The sequence below is a fragment of the Myotis davidii genome, unplaced genomic scaffold (genome assembly GCF_000327345.1).
Source record: "Myotis davidii unplaced genomic scaffold, ASM32734v1 scaffold41, whole genome shotgun sequence".
Taxonomy (NCBI): domain Eukaryota; kingdom Metazoa; phylum Chordata; class Mammalia; order Chiroptera; family Vespertilionidae; genus Myotis; species Myotis davidii.
In genome coordinates, this window is record NW_006292344.1 from 2,108,361 (window position 1) to 2,123,475 (window position 15,115).

At 38.4% G+C, this 15,115-nt stretch overlaps 1 protein-coding gene and 1 pseudogene across 1 annotated transcript in view; both read left to right on the forward strand.

Moving 5' to 3' along the window:
* TPRG1 (tumor protein p63 regulated 1) overlaps positions 1-15,115 on the forward strand; it is a 133,996-nt gene that overhangs the window by 80,323 nt on the left and 38,558 nt on the right. The gene's annotated exons all lie outside the window — the stretch shown is intronic.
* Positions 12,535-13,209, forward strand: LOC102760933 (annotated as a pseudogene).

Consider the following 15,115-nt stretch of genomic DNA (forward strand, 5'->3'; position numbering starts at 1 on the left):
AGCCTGAGATCATATAACACACAGCAGGACAAACCCTAAAGGAAGTATATAAACAACATATTAGGGGAGCACAGATGAGCCAATTATTTTTTTTAAGGGTGGGAATTGTTGCTAAAGAGACAACAGACTGATAAACTTTGGTAGAAAATGGGAAGATGACTCATAGGTTCGGGGAAGAGTATTTTCAAAATAGGTGTTAATACAAAGGTATGAAAAGTTATTTTCAGAAATTATGAGGAGTCTGCTGATTGACTGGGGAATAGGGAGAATGGACGGAAAGAGAAGAGTGAGAGGGTAACCTATTCACAGGCAGTGTTAAATGGCAAGATATGGAAGTTTTATATATTTTTATTGGCTAATGAGATTCATAAAGGTTTTAAAGCATTGAGGCTTTGTGCATCTTTGTGTCCCTACAGCCAGTAGCACAACCCTTATATGTGACAACCCTTATATGCTGTGTACTCAATAAATGGTGAGTAAATGATTAAAGCAGGTAGTGGTGTGTGAGATGGATTGGAGCAGAGTAGTTTGATCAGATCTTTGAGTCAGTGCTAGAGAGAGGTATTGGATGCTTGACCTGAGTGTGGAAAGGAGAGGTCATATATGAGATTCTGAGTATCACCCTCTTGTGTGCAATACTGACTAATGCCCCCGAACTCCAATAGTGCAAAGTCATTTCAGATTTGCTTGGATGGAGATATAGTCTGAAAACAAAATTGCCTTGGGGTTTATGGCCCTACCATCTTTAGCAAGGATCAAGTTACATCACAGACTCTGATGAACTGGGCAGCAGGCAAGGATTTTGTCATGCATGCTCTTGACTTTGCCTTTGGGGATCTGTGCCAAGAATGCCCTGTATTTGATCTTGGGTGTGGTGCTGTCCACTCATTCATAATGCCCAGGGAGGCGTGTTGACAAGGATGGGTCGATGGCGGGGAATTACTGAGCTATTTCTTGGCAAATCTCTGGGAGGAGGCGTTCCCCAAATGCCTCAAACCTGTTATTTTTGAGTAATGGACTGAACCCAGGTGCCTGATTGGACAGGGCCACTCCCAATTTCTTCTAGATAAATATTTGGTTGCCAGGAGGTTATATTTAAATGAGAAATACCTCCTTAGGAAGTTATTGCCTAAAAATTCCTGCAGAGGGCAGGATCCCATCCCAGCTGGGAAATGTTTGAGAATCACCCCCAAACTGACACTGTGCTCACTATGTACTTACTGTGTGGGCATCCAGTTTGAGGTTCTACAAAAATCTGTTGCTCTGAATAACAAGAAAACCTATCTGTGTTAGATACACTGCATTTCTTTAAGGAAGTACCCTGGTCTTTAGTGTCATTGTGACAGGATTCTGAAGCATAAATGGAATCCAAGTCAGGGATTTGGCTTTAAAGAGAGAAATTGGTTCTCTGAAAAAGAGCTAATCCTTTCTGGAATCTAAAGCACAGAGTCTGGGAAGCTAGGGAATTTGGATATTTTAGACATAGGGCATCTTAACTTTGCCCGTCTACTTGTAATTAATATTTAAATGTTGGCTTTTGGGGCCCAATCAACTTAACTTTTCTGTTCTCTCTATGGGGAGAGCCCTCTTACATATTTTCTTTCTGTATCTTCAATAAATAAGATTATTAGGATTTAGCAATTAAATCTCATAACTATTTTTTGAGTCCTCTGTTTTTATAAATAACCCAACATCCTCAGTTTGTTTGTTTATTAAGAAAAGAATAGAGGACAAAACACAAAAACACAGCAAAAAAGACAGCAAACAAACAAACACGAAAAAGACAGGGCATAAGACAAGTAAAAAGACTAACCTAACTTTCTGGGTCAAAGTTCAGCGTTTTTGATCCTCTTATTAACATCCATTCTAATAATTTTCCATAACAATAGGTGGCATTGAAGTCCTATGCTGTGACTATCCCCATGGTTTTCCGAATCTTCTCTTAATCACCAGCTATACATTATTTTGGTTATGTTTTTAACTCTTTGGACCCCTTTTACTTAGGGGTTGTATTATTATCCACTGACATAGGTTGTCTCAGAAAGGGGAGACCTTACCCATGTGCAGCAGCTTAAATTTAAGTGATAAACAGATTGGGTTGAGCCCAGGGGCTGTGTAGGAGGTTTCAGTGAGAAGCTATCTGGAAGAATGCCATGGGGCCTGGGGGACACTTGTCAGAGAGTCAAAGTTCAGGATTTGTTTCTGCTAATTTATTGCAGGAAAAAACCCTCTTAGTTATGATGTGTTTAAATTCTTCCAAGGTGCTGTTATTATACTTTAACAAATGAGAGTATATGATAAGAAACAGAAGCTGGAAGGGATCTTAGTGTCTGATCAAATCTCCCTGGTTTCATAGATATAAAATGTGGTCTTGCCCTGGCAGGTTTTGCTCAGTGGTTAGAGCGTCGGCCTGCAGACTGAAGGGTCCCAGGTGCGATTCAGATCAAGGGCACAATAAATAAATAAATAAATAAATAAATAAATAAATAAAATAAAATGTGGTCTTGGGGGACTCTGTTCAAGACATGCAATGACAAAGCTGAGAGTAGAACTTAAAGATGGGTAAATAAGTGAGGAGGTTGTGCATTGACCTAAATGTTTACGTTCTAGCATGTTTAGGTTTTCTTCTCCTTATGTCATCAGAGAACTGGGAATCTGCTTTTTAGGAGCATCTAGGGAATGGAGCATTGGTTATGCAGATAGCAGATGTGGAATTAGGGTTTTGATTTTCCATAAATGAACTCCCTACATATTGGTTATTGACTATCTTCTTTATTCTCTGTGTATATATTTTTTTAACATTTGTAGAGCAATGAAAACAAAGTTTATAATCTTCTGACGTCCTTCGAAATATATAATATTTTTATCTGGGTACTCTTAAAAATAATAATAAATGATATCATGAGGAGAAAAGAAGGGTATAGGTGGTTTTTACAGAAATTATACCATATGAAAGAAAATATGCCTGAATATCAGTGTCAGGAGTTTTGAACTGGACCTAGTTTAAGCATTTAACAACCCCTCATATGTTTGTATATTGTCATTGTTGGGGAAGAGACTTTCAAGAAAGGTTTCCCTCATTGCTTCTTAGAATTTTTTTAATATATATTTTATTGATTTTTTACAAAGAGAAAGGGAGAGGGATAGAGAGTTAGAAACATCGATGAGGGAGAAACATTGATCAGCTTCCTCTGCACACATCCTACTGCGGATGTGCCCGCAACCAAGGTACAGGCCCTTGACCAGAATCGAACCCGGGACCCTTCAGTCTGCAGGCCGACGCTCTATCCACTGAGAAAAACTGGTCAGGGTGCTTCTTAGAATTTTTAAACAACTATCCTTTAAAATTCTACTCATCTGAAATCCATGCAGTTCCCCTGGGTAGTTGCTGGGTGGCAGCAGAAGTGTTAAAATGGTGGCCCATGGGCTAACCAGGATAGCAAAGGGGTAGTATTCATGTTCAATCAGCACTGAATATGCGTCCTAGTCCCCACTAGTGACACAACTGGGTTTAGGTTTGGAGCGGCAGGTAGTAGGGGATCTTTCTTTTCCCACTGTCTGTCACTGGTCATTTGAAAAGGGTGGTAAGTAATTGCGGTAACCATTCCAATTTATGAAACAGACACTTTAAATATGTTACTGTGAATTCCAATATCACCACAAGTGAGGTGTTATTATCCCCATTTCACAGATGAGGACACTGATGAAGAGAAAGATCAACAAATAGATTCCAGGGCACAAAGCCAGCCAGTGCTTTACCTGGGATGAAACACAGATCCTTATACACCAAACCCTTTCTTTTCTACCAAAGAACTGCTCAATAAGTAAAAATAAAGCCAATGACAAAAACCTCATCTCTGCTTTTGAGGGGAATAAATCAAGGGGAGTGAAAGTGTCAGGCACATTTAGGCTAGAGAGAGAATAAGAATGTCAGCTCCTAGTTCTTAGTGTCCTGGGATCTACAAAACCCTTGCACACTCCTTATTTTGATTAGATTCACACACACACACACACACACACACAATTACATAGTAAATACAAGAGGCTGATTAATTTTGAATTTTGCAAATGAAGAAACTGAGGCTCTTTTAAAGGTGAAGTCATTTTAAAGTTCTAGTTAAATAGTGTAAAATTGGGCTTCCAGACTATCCCGGCTAAGACATTCCCACTATATCATTCAGCCTTAAAGAATGGGTTTTTTTCTCTACACAGGCAGTCCCCTTAGGCCTTAGTGCACAGTGTTGAGATAGTCCTCCTTGACTTGGTGGCCCTCATCTTTCAGCACTGGCTAATTCCTGCCTACACTTAGGATAATGCCTGTTTAAGCTGCAGCTGTTTACAGCGTCCTGCACACGGGAGATACCTCCCTTAGCTGGCCCATCATGCACATAATGAAACTGTGAATCTGCTGCTTCTTCACTGAAAGTCCTCCGTGGGTGCCAATGTTCAGACAAACCTTGCTAAATGATCCTAGTAGGAAATAGAAAAAGGGTAATCTAGACATCTCAGATATTGTGCATGCTTATGTTTTACACTATTTATTTTTTTGATAGAATATAGATAAGAAATTCTTTTCAAATCTTGAATATCTGAGGTTGTGTAATAGAACATCTGGAGCTAGAATGGACCTTAGAAATTATCTAAGACCCAAAGAGGAAGAGTTACTTACATAAAGTCAAACTTATTTACAGAGGCATGGATGTCTGGGATGTCCTGATCCCCCAGAAAGAAGTTTGGCCTTGGCTTGGGAACCAAATATATGTGGATTTGAATCCTGACTGTCATTTACTAGTAGATGACAGCAGGTTAAACACTCGATGTCTCTGAACTCTACTCTCATTTTTTAAAAAAATATACTTTTATTGATATTTTTACAGAAAGGAAGGGAGAGGGATAGAGAGTTAGAAACCTCAATGAGAGAGAAACATCGATCAGCTTCCTCCTGCACACTCCCCACTGGGGATGTGCCCACAACCAAGGTACATGCCCTTGACCCGAATCAAACCTGGGACCCTTGAGTCCACAGGCCGACGCTCTATCCACTGAGCAAAACCGGCCAGGGCTCTATTCTCATTTTAAAAAGGATGTAATAATACCTACCTACTTTGATGGGCAATGGGTCAGTCTAAAAGAGCTAGTATATTCAAAAGCCTAATGTACTGCTTGTGTATTTGCTTTTCTGACACACCCCGATGCCCTGATGTCTCTCATTTGGTTTGAATTTTAATGAGATCATGTGTTACAGAGTTTACAGCACAGATTAGTCACATGATATAGAAGTACAACTCAGTCCTCAATGGGAAAATACTGTGCAATCAATCCCTTTATAATTTATTCACGTCATATGTTAACCACATTATAGCATGCTTTTGCCATATGTAGTTTTAGCATCTATTATTACATTTGGGATCTGCTTTGACTTGTATTCCTGAACCTGTATAATTAAGTGTTATATTATAGTGGGCTTCACAGCATTGAGTAATGAAAAGAATTCTGGCCTTGTAATCAGGGGAATTTTGTTCCAACTCTGCCTGGCACCAGCTGTGTGATTATAGATGCCTCCTTTTGAGGCTTAAATGTGAGCATTTTAGTTCAGATAATCTATAAGTCCTGATTAGTTTTAAGGTTTTGATTGTTTTTTTCTCTTAGTATATATTGAGATCCCAGTTTATTATGTCTGTATCACGCTTCTAGTGTAGGGCAAACTGTTATTCTTCTAAGTCAAGTCAATTCAATAGTGGAAGATGAAGCTGAATTCCTAACCATAGACCTCTCCTGCTAAGTTGGGTGTCTTTTGTTTTTATACTGCAAGGGCTCAATACTAAATAGGATCAGCAAATTGATTAGCCAACTCTGGCAAGGATAGATCTTTATAAATTACCCCAGGTTACAAGAAGGTGGCACTAGAGACTCTTCTCTCAGATAAATGAGGCCTGGGGGCTGGAATGGAATAGTCATAGATCTTTAATTAGAGACCACCTGATGGTGACTATCCAGCTTCTGTTTAAAGGCTTCTAGTAAAAGAGAATTCACTACTTCTCGCCTTGCCTTTCCCACTCAGGGAGTTTGTGGTTAGAATGGTTTTTCCTGTATTGAGTTAAAATAAGTTGCCTTGGAGCGGTCAATTCTTGGTTCTAATATTTTTCTCTGTTGCTACACAGAATCAAGAGTCAGTTTAATAATTCAACAACTATTTAGCTCCTTTTATATCAAATCCTGTGCTGATCTCTGGAGAGAAGACATATGACATTTTTTTCTCTAAGGGTTTACAGTGTGGTTGGAGACACAGAAAAGTGAAATGTCAGTTGCAGAACGATGTGGCCAGTTCTGCTGGAAGTAGACATGGGGTACCCAGGGGAGGAGGAGAGCAGGAAGGATATCCTTCAATGTTTGAAAATCCAAGTATTTGTGTCCTCCTTCATCTGTAATTCTGGAAGCCATAGCAAGACTCAGGAGCCTTGAGCTCTAATCCCAGTTTTGTTCCCATTGTCCCTAATGAACAATTCAATCCATTTCCCATAGCAGAGACTGAAGGTAGCATCCTCTTGTGTGATTAATCTTTCACAGTTTAAAATAAATAGGTGACACACTCATCTGATGAATCTAACCCCATATCTTCCCCCCTTTTACTCTGCTCCTCACTGATCAGCCTACAGAAGAAAATCAGTACTTAATTCTCCCTGCACCTGAGCCTTGTCAAGTCTCACTGAGCCCCCGCTTCCATACTATGTGTCTGCATTGTGGTCACCTTTAGCTTTTGCCTGCAATGTTCTTAACAATCACTGAATTAAAAGCACACATAGAGAAAACCCACAGAAATGTTGAGCATGCCCAGGCAAATTGAAAGTTGCCCCTGGAATCTTTGCATTGACCAGCACAAAAAAGATGACTAAGATAATGTCTGCCCACTCCTATGTGGAAATAATGCATTTGTCTGGAAGCCAGTAAAAAAAAAATGTGTGTTGAAAAAATGGCCTTATGACAAGTTATTTTGTACTCCAATTGCCTTGATTCTTCACATCGTTTATTTATAAAATTTTTGCACTCCAATATTTTTCACTGATCCTTTAGGGATTTTCAGTAAAAGGCTGAAAGAGCCAGACTCATGAGTCTGTTAGAACTGAGATGGGCATTATTCCACCTACTGCTGTCACACTCTGATCATTTATTTTCCCCCAGCTAAAGTGAAATGAAAATATTGAGGGAATGGGGCATCTCAACAATCACTGGACGGGAATCCCTTAATGATGGGATATGAAATTCAGTCTCTAAGTCCCATTACATAAAATATTTTCTCTGGAACAGGAAAAAATCTAATTGCTATTTATACAGCCTGTCTAGATAAATTTCAATGTTAGTGTCAATCTTTCTTGGGAGTATTTTATTGTGTTTTTTTTCTAGACTAAAGGGAATGAGGCATGTTCTTCAATTTGGCAATAGGTATTTCTCATCAGTTTAAAAAAATTTAGAGAGAGTTGACTGCTTTTTACCATATTTAAAAGCATGCAAATAGTTATAAATTTTTACTTTAATTTTGATCTATTCTTTTTATAAAACAAATAAGAACCACTAAGTTTTCCAAATAGCATATCTTGGGAATTCAGTGAATTTTGATACATGTATAAAAATAAAAATTCATTATTGACTGCAGTAATTATAATACACAAATCCTCTTATCAAATATTTATTGAGGTTAAGGTACTGCTTGCATTTATGCTTTTTGATTGCTCTCAGAAGAACAGAATAAAAAATGTATCCCTTCTAAGGAGGTCTGAGGCCTTTTCCTTTTTGACTAAACTCCTCCAAATTAAGCTTCTGCTTGACAACTTGGTTTTGACACCAAGCAGTATGCATAAAGGTAACATTTCAAGTCAGGTCCAAACAATCTGTTCAAGTAGAATAAGCACGCATTGGGTGTGAATACATGTACATCACTATGTTAGGTGTTATGATATAGAACTAAGCAACACAGTTACTGCTATAAATAGTGTATATTTCATTAGCAGAGATAAGTCAAGTATACGAACAGCTATGCTTTAAAGTGCAGTAAGCTTATGTCATTGCAGAAGAGTTGACACTAAAGAGAATTCATATAGCTGTGGCTGTATCTGGGAAATATAAGGAAGGGGTATATGACACGACTTTTAAAGAAAGGATACCAGGATATGGTGAGGAGTAGTGTTGTAGTAATATATAGAAATGTTTAAAAATCTTTAAAAACATTTAAAAAGGTTAAAAAAGGTTTTAAAATGTTTGAATTACCTTTTCCAAAGTTTGAAGTGTGATATTAAGCATATATACCTTCCTATCCTGAACATGTATGGATGTAAAGAGAGGGACAGGGGAAAAAACCTGGTTTAGGTAGAAGGTGTAGCAAGAATAGAGGCACATGGTCAAAAAATACCGGGGAAATGCAGAGGATAGTGAGTGGCTACAGTTTTGCTTGAGTGTAATGAATGCATAGTGAATGATAAGGCTAGAAATGGGAACAGATGAAGGATGGAGAAATGTTTGTACATTCTTGGTAGCATGGAAGCTACAGTTGAATTTTAAATGGGGAAGTGAATCCATTTGACATGATTTCCCTAGATCAGGTTATATGTAAACTATTGGGAACTCAAAGAAAACATAGAAAACCTCATACTTTAAAGTCTTCTGTGGGAAAAGGAGTCAAATTTAATTATTTTAATATAGTTATGTGCCCTGAAAGATTCATCTTGTTCCAAAAGCTACGGGAATCATGGAAAGTTCTTTAAAGGAATTGAGCCTTAAGAATTGACTAAGGACTTTTGAGGTGGAAGAAATGAGAGATGCTGCTCCAATAAGACCCTGGAAATAGTCTGTGTGATTGCTAATACAAGGAACCCTGGGAGGAGAGATTCCTGCAGAAGGAGGGGAGCAGGATAATGAGGAAGGAAGGGAGATAAGTTAGGAAGCTGCTGCAGTAGAACAGGGAAGACAGTGAGAACCTGAACTATTCAAATGTCTATGAGGATAAAGAGATAGTTATTTCTACAGAAGAGGCAGTAGCAGCAGATGTTGATTTGATGCTGTAACTGGAGACTGGGGTGGGAATTGCAAAGAGGGAAGAGCATGAGAAAAGGAGTTAAAAATGGCTACAATTGGAAGTCTGGGAGGCAAGGAGAATGGTGCTGCTATTAGGAGGAATACAGCAGTCAGGAGAAAAATAGTTTCAGGGGAAATGTGTAGAATTCAGTGTTGGGTCACTACTAGAAAGCCAAATTTCCATAAAATCAGGCCAGGAGCAACATTTCTTGATGTAATAGTTTCTACCTTTTATCTTTTGGAAAATTTCAGACCATAGGACAAGTGCTGAAATATTGCCTCAAACTCATATTAAATAAAGTATTGATGTCTAAGGCAAAAAAGGCCATGTGCATTAACTACAAACTGTGCAAACCAGTTATCAGCTCCTATATAGATGCTCCTGGAATTATGGTGGGGTTATGTCCTGATAAAACCATCTCAAGTTGAAAAATATCATCAGTCAAAAGCATACTTAATACACCCAATCTACTGAGCATCATAGTTTAGCCTAGCTAACCTTAAGTGTGCTCAGAACACATACATTGGCCTTCAGCTGGGCAATTTTCTTGAGTTTTATCTCAAGAGAATAATCACCTTCCTCTTCTCACCAGGGGCAGGCGACATACTCAGATATACATTTTGTAGAAGAGATGAGATACAAAAACGCATAAGAATAAAAACAAAACAAAACACAAAAATGCTGGCAGCACAGTACACTGCAGAGTGTGGTTGTTTACCCTCATGATTGCAAGGCTGACCAGGAGCTGCTAACCCCCACAGCTCCCTGCTGCTATCACACCTCATATCACTAGCCCAGGAAAAGGTCAAAATTCAAAATTTGAAGTATGGTTTCTACTGAATGAGTATTGTCTTTATACCATTGTATAGTTGAATTATGCTAAGTAGGGAACATTGTACTCTTTCTGGTCTTGGCTTATGGATGTTCTAAATAATAAGGTGGGATTATTTATGATGATAGGTTGGCACTTTTCACCAAGCTGCTTTCTCGGAAAGGGACCAACAGATGCAGGGTTTTCTCAAAACACCTAATTTTCATTTCTTCCTTCTTTCTTTCAGTTAGTGGCTAAAATTAGGGACTAGTGGACCACATGTATAGATTTAATGACCCCACATGCTTTTGAGATGAATCATGGTGGCCTCCTCTCTGTGCTTCCTCATTACTTCATTTCCAACTCCATTTCTGTCTCCACTATAATTGCAGCACTGGGTGAAACGCTGCTCGAGGAGGAATTAGCTGAACTGTGGTGGTTTGGCAGCAGCAGGCTAGAGAGGAAATAACATGGAACAGGAGGTTTGTGTGAAACATGTAGCCTTGTGGCTTTCTGCCCAACCAAGGCAGCTTCCGCTACAGTTTCCCGCCCTCCTAAGGCTTCCAAGGCATTGAGTGCAAGGTAGAGGTAAGTCTACATGAGGCATTTGCCCCAAACATGATTATCTGGATATGCAGAGGCACTTTAAGCACACACACATTCACTGAGCTATTACCCTAAGATCTCAGGGGAAATGTAAAACTACACTGTTTCAAAAAAACAGTAAATACAAAGAAATAAGAGGAATTGATTTGAGTGCTCTGATGGTTTGGTGGAGAAAAGAATGCAAATAGTAGGATGAAGGTAAGAGTGGGAAAACAACATAGCTCAATTCTATTAGAAGGAAGAGCTTTTTTAAAAAAAATGTATTTTTTTTTATTTGTGATTGAAACCTCCAAAAATCAAAATGTGTCACTCATCAGGACTTTGTAGTGGGTAAACCAGCATATAGAACATAGAAGACTAAATAAATGAAAGTGTATGGGCTTAAAGTACTAACAGCTAATTAATTAAGGAGATCAGTTGTTGGAAAACAATTGAATGTATAGGCAAGTTAAAAAACAACAACAACAACATATTGAGGAGCATAGATAGCATCGATCCATGAACTAGAATGTATTTTACAGCTTTACTAGTTCAATCCCACATTCTACATTGGAATCACTAATATATTAGGTTGGAACTGGGTCACTGGTGTGTGCCCCAACATGCTCAGAAATGGGGATCTCACTGGAACCACATAGAGCCTAATTCTTCATATCCATAAATATGTTTCAGACTTATGAACTTTAAATCATGTGCTTTCTCAGATGTGTGTCTCCAGGCTGATTGACCCTCTTCACAGAGGGCATTTGCTTATATCCAAGATCTCTATCATCATGCCCTTCCTTGTACCCTTGGTTGCTTGATTTAGAGTCGGAGACTTCTTTTCATGACACCTTGTCTGTGTGGAGTTGAAATAGTGCTATGACCCCAAGGTTCAGGAGCAGTGAAGGGCCTAGATAACCTGCTGCCTGGATCATTAGGTCTAGTTCCTGGGGTGAACATTTGGGTAGTGGTTGCTGCTCCCCTGTATTGGGAGAGAGCCTCAGGGGTCCAGAGGTTGGTAGGAGTTTGCACTGTCGTAGCTCTTGGTCTTCTAGCCCAGTATGAGGTGTAGAAGCTGGTGCTGAAAAGCAGATCACTCTTCCAGATCCATCATATTACACTTTAGTAACATGGTAAATGATGCTATGAACAATGCCTGTTTCTATCCATCTTGTTACAGTCCATGTGCTCACTATATAAGGTTGGATGTGGTATCATGGAAAGAGACAAGTGCCAAGCACCTATGCTCTGTGCTCTTAAGAAGTATGTACAGAGTATGATATAATAAAATTTCACAAGTCACACCTTTCAAAATGTATTTGAGGTTAGGCATGTTTTAGGCTGGAAGTCAGCAGACTTTTTCTCTGAAGGAATAGATAGTAAACATATTAGACTTTTGGGACCACACAGTATCTATTACAACTACTCAACTCGGCTGTTATAGAGTGAAAATAACAATAGACAATTCATAAGTGAATGGATGGGGTTGTGTTCCAATATAGCTTTTAAAAAAACAACAGGCAGTGGGCAAGATTTGGCCACAGGCCCTAGTTTGCCAATCACTGCCCCAGAGGGTGGACAGTTAGCATAGTGGAGAACAGTCCTTGGCCACCTACGGTGAGGCCCTGTTCTGACCTGTTCAACATTCCTATGTATGATTCAGTTGATGGCAGGAGACACACCTGGTAAATCTGCAAGTTTCAGGAAATCAATGTTCTGTCATATATTTTGCAATGTGATTATGGTGCAGAAAGCGGCAGCTATAGTCTATTGGCAAAGAGCATTGCCTTCTGAGTTAGATGAACCTACTTAAAATTATAGGTTTGCCACTTTCTACTTGGGGGAATTCTTCCTAACTTGCGTAAGTTATTCAGCCTCTCTAAGTTTTATATTTTTCACCTATAAAATAGAAAAAATTTTACTTGTGTCAAGAGTTATTGCAAGGATTAAATTACATGATGTATATAAAATATTTAATGCAATGTCTGACACATAGTAAGCTCTCAGTGAAAGGTAATATAAAAAACCTGACTGGAGTGCTGTGCCCCTAGCCAGCCGGCTACTGACGCTTGCAGGATGAATGTGGGGGTGGCACACAGTGAAGTAAACCCCAACCCTGGAATGATGAATAGCCTGGGCCTCTGGCTGGCCACGTCATCTTGGTAAGACTGCTGCCTGTTGTTCTACTTTCATCCCTTTCATCAGAATTCCTGTTGTATGGAAACAAGGATTATTTTAATGTTACAGCACTGAAAAGAAAAAAGTATTATAGTGTGTTATTTACCAGAATATTTACAAGTTTCTGTTGACTTTGTTGATTGAGCATGACTGCTAAATATTACATAATAATAAAAAGCATTTATCAAAACAGTCTTGCAAAGTAATACTTTGAATACAGAAACTTGCATAATTTAGCCCATCAGCATTCATATTGAACAACATCATCCATAATTTGGCTATGTATGTCTTCCAACATATGGTGAAAAGAACGCCCTTTGAGACCACTGATCAAGAGAAGGCTCAGCTACTGACACACTGGGAACAGGTGGACTACGGGCTCCAATTTACTTCTTTCTGCAAATTCCTCAACATCTCTTCTATTGCACTCTACCTCCTAGCCAGCTTCTATGCCGTGTCTGATGCTGCTCACTTCCTCATCAACATAGCCTCATTGCTCAATATATCGCTGCCTAAGTTAACCCAATTTCAAGGGGTTCCTCTCTTTGGCATCAATACATACTGAAGGATGGGGCTGGGGATGACGTTGGAACAAAACATCTTTCCCTTTTCCATGCTGTCTTCTATATCTTGAAAGACTGAGAAATATATAATTTCTCCCAAATTTCCAGAGAACTAGCTAGAAATGTGGCTCCCGGGGCCTAGCCCTGCTAGGAGCAGGCTTCTATGAATCAGAAAAGGCAGGTGAGGTAAGGGATAAATCACAGCAGGAGGCCATGTTTGGACAGCTTGTTTGGTGATTAAGTTTTTCTATATCTTCCATCCCCATTACTTTCCAGTTCTGTTTCGCTGTGTATTTTCCTTATAACAAGGGCAATTTTTTTTTCAAAAAAAAAGTAAAAGAAAAAGAAAAACTTCACTGAATCAAGAACAAAAACAAAGGAAGCCATCTGGTTTGGGGGAGAAATACATAAGCTGATTCCTCACACAGAGGCAGACTTCCCAGACTACTACTGCAGGTTGTGTTAGAGACTTGTTATAAAGTGTAGATTATAACTTTGGATAGAACAGTGCAGAGAAGTGATTCCCTCTCTAATGAGGCTTCTATGGAAAGTTACAGAGGAGGAAAACTGAATGAGAAATTAAACAGTATTCAGCCCTTCAAATAGGCAGATGAATTAGAGGACAAAATTTCAAACATAGAGTAAGAATACTCTAGTAGATCACAGATCTTTATCCAGAAGATCTTTGAGCTGGATCTATAACCACTTCTTCTTATTAGTATCTCTTTGGTTGGATGGGATTCCTATTGTAGAGAAGGGGAAGGAGTAGTGACATTATTACACCTTGTCTCTTGCTACTTAGGGATTTTGCTGTTAATATAAATCACATCAGTACCAGTTATGTAGAGGACTGTCTTCATGCTAGACTAGAGGATATTTCATATGATGAGCTAGGTCTTACTTAGTTTTGGGTCCTAGCCTAGGAGTAAAAGGTTTTTAAAAGTATGAGTGTCATACTTGAAATAATAGATTAGCTAAGAAAAGGGATATCATAGCCCATGGGATAGAGTAAATATTAAAAGAGACTGTGGTCTAGTCAGCAGAGGTTTTTACATGTTCATTACAAAAGAGAAACTATTTTAAAACTACCTAGTACTCATATTTATAAAATAGAGAAAGAACATCAAAATAAAATGAAAAATGAGGAAATATAAATGAGTAAAATAATAAAGGTAAAGGTTAGTGCAATGAACAAATCATCTAAAATCTGATTCATTTTAAGACAAAATAAGGAAGATAAAGCTATTTTTACTACAAATAGCAGAATATTAGTAGTCACTAATATCACTAATATTACACAGACGGAGGTAAAATTAGGAATGAGGAAAAGGTAAAACCACTGTTTGAGAAGAATTTAAAATAATAACAAAAGAATACCACATATAATTTTGTGTGAAAATATTTGACATCTGAGAGGAAACAGATGATTTCTTGGTAAAACACAAAATATAAACCCTAATACAAAAAGAAGAAAACTTTATAAGACATATTTTCATGGAAAATGTTAGAAAAATCAATAAAGATATACTACAAGTGCATCCAAATCCATATCATCACTTCCTTATTTGTAAGCAACTAGGATTCTTTTAGTGTCCTTTAAACTATTAGAAAAAAGTGCATCCAAATCATCACTTTCTTATTTGTAAGCAACGAGGATTCTTTTAGTGTCCTTTAAACTATTAGAAAAACAAGCATGAGCATCATGAGTGAGACGAGACTCAGACACTTCATTTAATACATGTATTATAATAACTGAAGAACTTTGTAGCTCTTCTTGTCTTTCTCACCTACTTCTTCCATTTTTCCACTCCCCTGAGCTGTGGTATAGAGACAAGCTCCTAAACCTGTCCCAGCTGCAACTCTATAAGGCTAAAGGAAAGCTGTGCAGATGGAGACATGGAGGTTTCT